Below are 8,975 nucleotides of genomic sequence, written 5' to 3'. Positions count from 1 at the left end.
CAATCACTTTTTCAAAATCCCTTATAGCATTTATAAAAAGAGAGCAATTTATCTCAGAATAATTGGATTTGTACAAGTTGCAATAAAAGTCATGTATTTCTCTCTTAATTTGGCTTTCATCTTCCGAAACAGATCCATTTATATTCAATTTAGTAATTTTCTTTTTTGACTGCCTATGTTTTTCAAGATTAAAAAAATAAGAAGTATTTTTCTCCCCTTCTTCAATCCAGCGAGCTCGAGAACGTACAAAAGCACCCTTGGCTTTTTCTAAATATAAGTTATCAAGTTCGCTCTGAAATTTATTTAATTCAGCAAGTTCCTCAGGTGACAAATCAGTCTTTTCACAAAGATTATTAATATTATTAATGATTTTAAGTTGTTTTTGTTTTTTAACTTTAGATAATTTTTTACTCGTATGAATAGCCAGTTCTCTTATCTTAAATTTAAGCCATTCCCATTTGCTTACAGGTGACATTTCCAAGGCATTGATTTCCATAACCAGTTGTCTTATATCTTTACAAAAACCAGAATGCTCTAAAAGAGTATTATTGAATTTCCAAACATGAGTAAGACCAGGATCTGACCTTAAAAACAACAGAGATATAGAAATAACACAGTGATCGGTTAAAGGTGAAGCAGAGATATCACACTTATTAATATAATTTATTAAGGAGGTAGAAATGAGCCAGTAGTCTATTCTAGAACTTAGACCATTCCCAGAGGCATTGAACCAGGAAAACTGTGAAGTCCCAGGATTTTTAACCCTCCAGTAATCAATCAAATTTGCACTATTCATCAATTGAACAATTAGGTCATCATATTTATGACATTGGACCCTAGGTGGATTTCTGTCTAGCCAAAGATCGGGCACCAAATTAAAATCCCCCCCAACTATAATTTTATCAGTTGAATAAGAATGCATACTATCTGTGATATATTTACATAAGTCAGAAATCAAAGTCCTGTTTTTGCCTCTCTCATTGTAACCATAAACACACACTAGGATAAAGTTTTCATCATTAATTTCTGTTATCACTATCAACCAATGCCCATTTGTATCACTAGTATGAGTTATAATTTTACCAGGAAATCTGTTCAACAGAACCATAACACCAGCTGAGTGTGATGTCCCATGACTGACAAAAATTGACTCACCCCACTGTAACTTCCAAAAATTCACATCATCTTCAACAGAATGAGTTTCTTGTAGAAAAACACAATTAGCTTTTTGTTCCTTACAAAAAAGAAAAATAGCTTTTCGCTTCACATTGTTTCTTAGCCCCCTAGCATTTAAAGAAATAAAAGATAATATACTTAAGTATTTAGATGAAACACTAAATTATAAGATGCGCAGGAATGAGAATTCTCGTCCTATCAACAGTCAGAATAAGGTGCATTTTACCTTCAAAACTTGTCAGATGAATCAGAACAACAAATATTTCAAATGAATAACTCTGCCTAAGTAGGGTCGACCCTTTGATTGTTAATCAGTGCATATCCTTCCTTTAGGAAAGCTCTCTGCCCTTTCTGTCTGGCATCCCATACCAGCGGCCACAGCTTCTTGCGAGCTTCCCTATCTTCTTTGGAGAAATCTTCTTTAATCTGAATATGCAGCTCCTTACAGACCCTGGCATCCTTGGATCTCCTCCAAACGTCATCTCGAACCACCCTCGCCACGAACTGGATTATTATTGACCGCGGAGCGTTGTTTGAAGTAGTGGGATTACTCTTCTTACCCAAGCGATGTACGACGTCAATCGTCTCGCGAAGCCGATCCACTGAAATGGGCACCACTCTTGTCAAAATGCCAATGACAACCTCTCTGGTATCCTCTCCCTCTTTTTCAGCCAGGCCATTTAACCTCAGATTCCACCTTCTTTTATATCGAGCTTGTTCTGTCACAAATTCCTTGAGCCGTTTGTTTTCCTCTTGAAGCTCACTGACTTTTCCCTGCAACCTTCCAATGTTTTTTTTGTTCTCAATAATAGCAGCAGTGTTCTCCTCAATTCTTCTCTCAAACTTCATCAGAAGTTCAGTCTGTGTATCCATCTTCTTCGTCAATGAATTCACTGCCAGCAGAATGGTCTCTCCGATACCATCACCATGAGGGTTTTTAATGCTTTTCTTACATTTTTTAGGATTAGGAGATTTAATTGGAGTGTGTGCCTGGTTGATTTTCTCAGCCTTAGATATCTGCTCGTCAATTTCAATGTCAGCAACCTCGCCGTCTTCTTCATCACTCGCTCCGTGAAGAGCGGCCAGTCCATAGTCGTGGTCATCCATTGTAACTATCACCCGTGTTTGGTAAAGTTAACAATAGGCTTATGGAGTTCGTATTTTGTCACAAAAATTCACCAGACTTCACAAAAACTTTTAAATAACTCACTGTCTGTATCAAAATGCACACAAAATTTTACTCAAGGACTGAAAGAAAAAACTATTTACACCGAAGCCTGCAAAGTGCAACTGCTCATTCCGCCATCTTGAATCAGTCTACCTATTTTACTTACAGATGAGGCTCTACAGTACAAACACAGCAGCTTCTTGTTCTTCTTATGATGTTTAATGGCGGTTGGCAGAACAACTTAAGACGCACCAGCGCCACCAACTGGACTGGAGTTGAACAGCAGCTTAGTAGTAAAACATCTCCATTAGCACATCTGTATTAGTGGTGTGCGATACTGCAACATTTGGTATCGATCCGATACCAAGTAAATACAGGGTCAGTATCGCCGATATCGATCAGATACCAATATTTTGTACTTACTTTCATGTAGGGAAGAGCAGTGTATCATGATTTATGAGGTGAATGTATCATCAATTTGCTTTGACTAATAAATGATTTTGTGTTAATTAGTTCATCATGTGCAGTGAAAACCCACTACAGTTTATAGGTGAATAAAAAGTAATTTTATTAATGTTATAAACTAATGAAGTCTGGGGTTTTTGTTGAGAAACAATTATATAATAAGAAACATAATTCCCCCTCTCATTGTACACTCTGGCTTTTTGTAAAATAAAGTACAGAAAAAGTTCCGGGAGTCTCCAGCATATACATAGCGGCTCCCTGATTCCCACAAGTCAGATAAAATCTCCCGGAATCTAGAACGAGCGGCCAAGAGAACACACACACACACACACACAGGCGACACAGATTTTATTAATACAATCGCGTATTAAATCCGTTATCTGATATACAATCTAGCGCACTGTGTAGGGAACATAAATCTATGATCAAATATACAATCTAGTGCACTATGTAGGGAACATAATTAATTATGTAATACACTATCTAGTGCACTATGTAGGGTACATAATTATGTAATACACTATCTAGTGCACTATGTAAGGAACACAAATCATCATCTAGTTATACTTTCTAGTGCACTGTGTAGGGAAAATTAACCAATTGTCTAATTCACTATCTAGTTCACTACGAAGGGAACATAAATTCATATCTAAAATACTATCTAGTGCACTATGTAGGGAACATAAATCCATTATCTGATATACAATTTAGAGCACTATGTAGGGAACCTAAATCCGTTAACTAATACGCTACCTAAAGCATTATGTAAGAAACATAGGTCTATTATCTAGTACACTAGCTAGTGCACTAAGTAAAAAACAAATTATTTTTTAATATACAATCTAGTGCACTATGTAGGGAACATGAATCTATTATCTTGCACACTATCTAGTGCACTATGTAGTACACAGTAATGTGTTTGTGATGCCAACAGTTAGTTTAGTAGCTCAGTAAGCAGCTCCTAAAAGTTCTGTTATCACCCATAATCCTTTGCTGTGTGCGAGAGGGTTTTAGCTTTTTTTTAGCTCCGTGAAATGAGTTTTTGCAACTTGGGATGTCTGACATGTTAACTTCCATCTATCCATCCAGCTTAAATACCATAAACACTACATAAAAACATGTGGAGTTAATAGTGTAATTATTAACCTTTGTGCTCATTTCTTCTTTTATGGTGTAATGGTTAGCACTCTGGACTCTGAATCCAACGATCTGAGTTCAAATCTCGGTGGAACTTGGCTTTATTTAGGTAAAAACACTGTTATCAATGATGAGTAGAGAATAGTGTTTCACATGTGACTGCTCTATGCTAAATTAGAACACAAAGCGTCAAGTCATTGTTTACAGCACAATCTACTGGCCAACTGCATCCTGAACTTAGTGCAATTTTCCAAAACTGGAATGTTTTGTTAAGATTTTGATCCTTGGGTGGCAATGTTTAACTAAAATTACTTTTATTTAGTGTTTAAAACTTTTAAAGTACCTCAGTTTTTTCAATTGATTTCAGTCAATTATATCAATCACAAAAGTTTAAATATAAATAATCTGAGATGTAAAAGTAAAGTCTAAAGTTGTGTGTATTTTTCTTTTTTAATGCGGTGTTCCGTGGTGTAAAGGTTAGCACTCTGGACTCTAAATCCAGCAATCCGAGTTCAAATCTCGGTGGGATCTTACTGCTTTAATTTGGGGCCCCGGTGTGAGGTCCAAGATTGAGAAACATTAGCAGTTTCAGGATGGTAGCATTCAGCGCATGTGCAGTACAACAGAGCATCACAATTGCTTGTGCTAGTTAAGAGTCACCTTTTAAATGACATGTTAATTTCCATCCATTCATCCAGCTTGAATATCATAATACCACTAGTAGTGTTATAAGGCTTGTTCGACTTAACCCGGCGCTGCGCAGACCGATCGCCACCTGGCTTGCGTCGGCGCCACCGGCGCGTCTCGATGACAGACTGGTTATAATCTCGCGAGAGCGGGGCGGCTGCAGGCGGCGGAACCGGTTCCCTGCAGTTGCTCTCCACGGGCTGCGCTGCCTGAGAGACGGCTTGATGACGGCAGAGCTTAATCCTCATTGGCTAGAAGCGCCGCTGAATCCTCTGGCGGTTGTTTCGTTTCATTCTAAAATGTAAATCTCAGTTTATTTGTCTTAAAGACCCGATATGTGCGAAATACTATCATGCTTTCTAGTAGCATGACAGTTTATTTTCGTACAAATTGCAACATTTCATAATTATCATTCCATATCATGAAAAGACTCAAGTAAGCTACCTGATATTCTTTAATGTAACAGATCTTTTAATCTTGATGTTTTTCTAGAACTTCTGATGGGTCTTGTCTTCTAATTTTATTAATATAAAGCAATCTAAATAGCTTTAATATTTTATATCTTAACTGTTTTAATACCACTATCACTATTACACTTTGATTATTTTTCATTGTTCTCTGTAAACTTTGTAAACATTTTAAAATATGCTACATTAATAAAAATGTGTGGATGTGCATGGTGGATGTTTACAAGAACCAAGGCCAGAAGGTAAGCTGTTCTGGAAGAACAAAACAATCTTGTTCAGAAGATGATTGTGTTAAGAGATTCATCTTCAATAAACCACAGCCACTATTCATTATCAATGCCTAAATAACTGATTTGTCAGTGCTTGAAGAAGCACAAACTTCTACACAATTGTACAATGTGCATATTAACCACATTATTCATTAGTGACTCATACTGGGCACATCGGTGAGCATACTGAAGTTTACTGTTTAACAATGCATCTATAAAATACAGTGGCATGCCAACATTTGGGCACCCCGGTTAAAATTACTGTTACTGTGAACAGTTAAGCAAGTTAAAGATAAAATTATCTCCAAAAGGCATGAAGTTACAGATGACACAAAAACATTTTTTTTAATTATGTCTCTATAATGAATTACATCTTGGTTGTGAGGTTGTAGTGAATGTTGTTCATCATCCTCTTCATCCTGCACATCATCACCATGGTCTCCTGGCTCCAAGCAAACACTGTGTAGAATGCAACAGACACTGCTGAGCTGATGGACTGGACATTCCTCATGTGCAGGCATTGGAGTCTCCTAAACTTTGCCGAAGGCCTAGCTGTCAAGTGCCCATTGTCTCTGTAAGGCCTCATCAGTTGGGGCAATAGAGGGTAGGATGAATCCCCAATTATATACATCCCTTGTGGGACCAGGGACAGGGGATCTTCTTCTAAAAGACAAGCAACCTCTGTGAGGCGAAAGGCTCTGGCATCATGCCAGCTACCAGGATGACCCACGCTGATGTGGGTGAACTGCTGGTGACTGTTACAAAATCCAGTGAGAATGATAGAATAGAACTGTTTCCTGTTAAAATATGCCAGGGGGTTGTCACAGTGTGGCTTCTGAATATGAATGTGGCATCTATCTACTGCACAGATAGTGTTTGGAAAACCAGCTGCTTGAAAGCCTAACAAAGAATTGTGCAGGGTTTGTCCTAAAGGCCAGCAAATGTGGTGTGCCATGTGAGTACAAAACTCATGGAGATGTTTGGCAAGAGTGGATTTTGTGATATTGAATCTGTCTGAAATACCCCTATATATATGACTCCTGGTTCAACAGTGTCCATAGACAGGCTAGGACACTCTTTGTCAGTGGCAATTTTGTCTGCTGTGGATTCATATAGACAGGGCCAATGGTGTTTATAAGATCCTACATAGTAAGTGAGAGAAAAGAAGGTTATCATATCGTACCTCCACTTGTCCTTTGGAGAGTCTGAAATGACCTCTAAATTCTGAGAGACTATAGAGGGGGACAACATCCTCTACAAAATGTTGTATTTTTGGAACAAGCCTAAAGAAGGGTAAATGTGATTAAGTCCTTACGTAGACAATATAATTAGACAGTTTGGACTTTAAGCCACTTTGATATGTGTTTGATAACATGTTTGTTAGAACTTTTCTTTTTCACCAATCTACAAGATAAATGAATGATGAGTAAAACTATATTTATTTACAGATTTTACAGAAACTTAGTTTGACACTTTATGGTCATCTATATTCACCACTATGGATTTGGAAAACAAACGCTGGGCTTAACCTGCTCAATGATCAAGAATGTTTAGTTCGATTTCACGCAAAAGCAGAGCGATTTCTACTGCATTCACTTCATCAGCCACGAAGAACGCAAACGCCACGAGATCCGCTGTAGCTCACGTTTGTTGCAGGTGGCGACTGTCCGACTTGACGGCTTTCTTTTAACCTCCTCCCCCAACTGCAACCAGCTGCTCTCGCTGACCACCAAGGCGAGGCGCAGTTCATCTCGAACAAGCCTACATACTTGCCTGGTATTCCCAGGCGGTCTCCCCTCCAAGCACCAACCAGGCCCGACCCTGCTTAGCTCCCGAAATCGGAGGAGATCGGGTGTTCTCATGGTGGTGTGGCCGTAAGCGAGATAAGCTGCAAACAAGCTGCTTCTTATAGAAGAAATAAGTAATTAAAAGCTTAAAATTATTTAGGTTAGTTCGTTAAATTTCAGGCATGCTTATGTAAACAAAAATCTTAAATGGATGACTAATGAAATTAATTTATGTATAAATAGTGTTTATGGTTTTACGCTTTATGTTTAAAAAAAAAAAAAAAAAAAAAAAAAAACCAACAGCAGCAATTAATGTTAATAATAATAATAATAAGTCAGAGTGAAAGATTTATGGTTTTCAGGAAAATTCACGTCTTTAAAATCACCATGTTTTGTTAAACTCTCTAAAGTTTTGCTCAATACCAATAAAAAAGACACAGTGTAAACCAAACACCCAAATCAATCATTACATTCATATTGTAAGAAGGACAGCTTAGTCTACAGACTGGAAGCAGGTGATGAGATTTTGTGACCATATAAAAAAAAAAAAATTAAAAAAAAAAAATTTGTGATGTCGCCCTCTTGTGGCACTTTTGGGGAATTGTAAAAATTAACACTTTAAACATTAAATTAAAGAAAGACACGGAAAAAAAAACATACCAGAATTTTATAAAGAGGTTTTTAGAGCATGGAAAGATTTTATGGATTTTACTATTTTTACTTTTAAAGAAAGAAACCAGATCCTGAACCAACCCCTATTTCTGAACCCAGCCTTAAGATTAGAATATAAAGGAGACAGAATCAAACAGCTAAAAGACATTTTATATGAATTTACACACAGATTTTTACCCACACAGGCATGCACTGACTTAATTAAAGAAAAAGAAGAAATGATGGAAAATAAAACGGAGGAAGAAAATTATGAACCTGAAATTAAAGTAGAAATAAAAATGAAAACAATAGAATTTGAACAATGCAAACTAAACCTTTCTACTAACGATTACTAGGTAAAGTGTGGGTACAACCCAGAGGTGGAAAGTAACAAATTACATTTACTCGTGTTACTGTAATTAAGTAGTTTTTTGTGTACTTGTACTTTTTAAAGTAGATTTTACAACCAGTAATTTTACTTTTACTTCAGTATGTTTTGTATTAAGAACTGTAATTCACTACAATTTAAATAACATCCGTTACTGGTGCTAAAATAAAGGAGCTGTAATCTAGGTATAGAGTAGGGAGGGAAGGGTGATTTTAAAAGTTTAACATGTTTGGAGTTTAATGCTTCGTTATTTGACAACATAGTAAGTTTTGTCTTACATCTTGAAGGTTTCTTTGGGTCATTTAGTGAAAGTCACAACACTTGTAACCTTGACTTGTTTTGAGTTATGAGATCTGCAGTATGATGTTGTTTGGTATTTGTTTGTGATAAAAAGAAGGCTGGTCTATAGAATCCACAATTAATGCCAACTTCAGTGGTTATACAGTTTATAAAAAGTTTTATGGGATGGTCTGTACTAAAGTGACACATGACACATCTTTAAATGTTTTAAATGTTGTATCAACATGTTTTTTTCTATTATCTTTTAATTAAAAACAACTATTGTAAGATTTATATCCACTTGTCCTGTTTGCATTACACAGGAGACACCCCCCCGCCCCCCGTTAAAAAAGTAACTAAGTAACGTTTTACTCTGAGTACATTTTAAATTAGTTACTTTTTACTTTTTACTTGAGTCAAAGCAACTTTACAGAATCCAGGACCAACAGACCAAAAATCCTTGTTGAGCAAACCGAGGGCGACAGTGAGAAGGAAAAACTC

General features: G+C 36.7%; 1 pseudogene; it reads right to left on the bottom strand.

The window, feature by feature from the left end:
* Window positions 1–7,127: 7,127 nt before the first annotated feature.
* On the bottom strand, window positions 7,128–7,249 carry LOC134307075 (5S ribosomal RNA; annotated as a pseudogene).
* Window positions 7,250–8,975: the final 1,726 nt, after the last annotated feature.

The sequence above is a fragment of the Trichomycterus rosablanca genome, unplaced genomic scaffold (genome assembly GCF_030014385.1).
Source record: "Trichomycterus rosablanca isolate fTriRos1 unplaced genomic scaffold, fTriRos1.hap1 scaffold_244, whole genome shotgun sequence".
NCBI lineage: Eukaryota > Metazoa > Chordata > Actinopteri > Siluriformes > Trichomycteridae > Trichomycterus > Trichomycterus rosablanca.
This window is presented reverse-complemented; position numbering and strand designations above follow the sequence as displayed.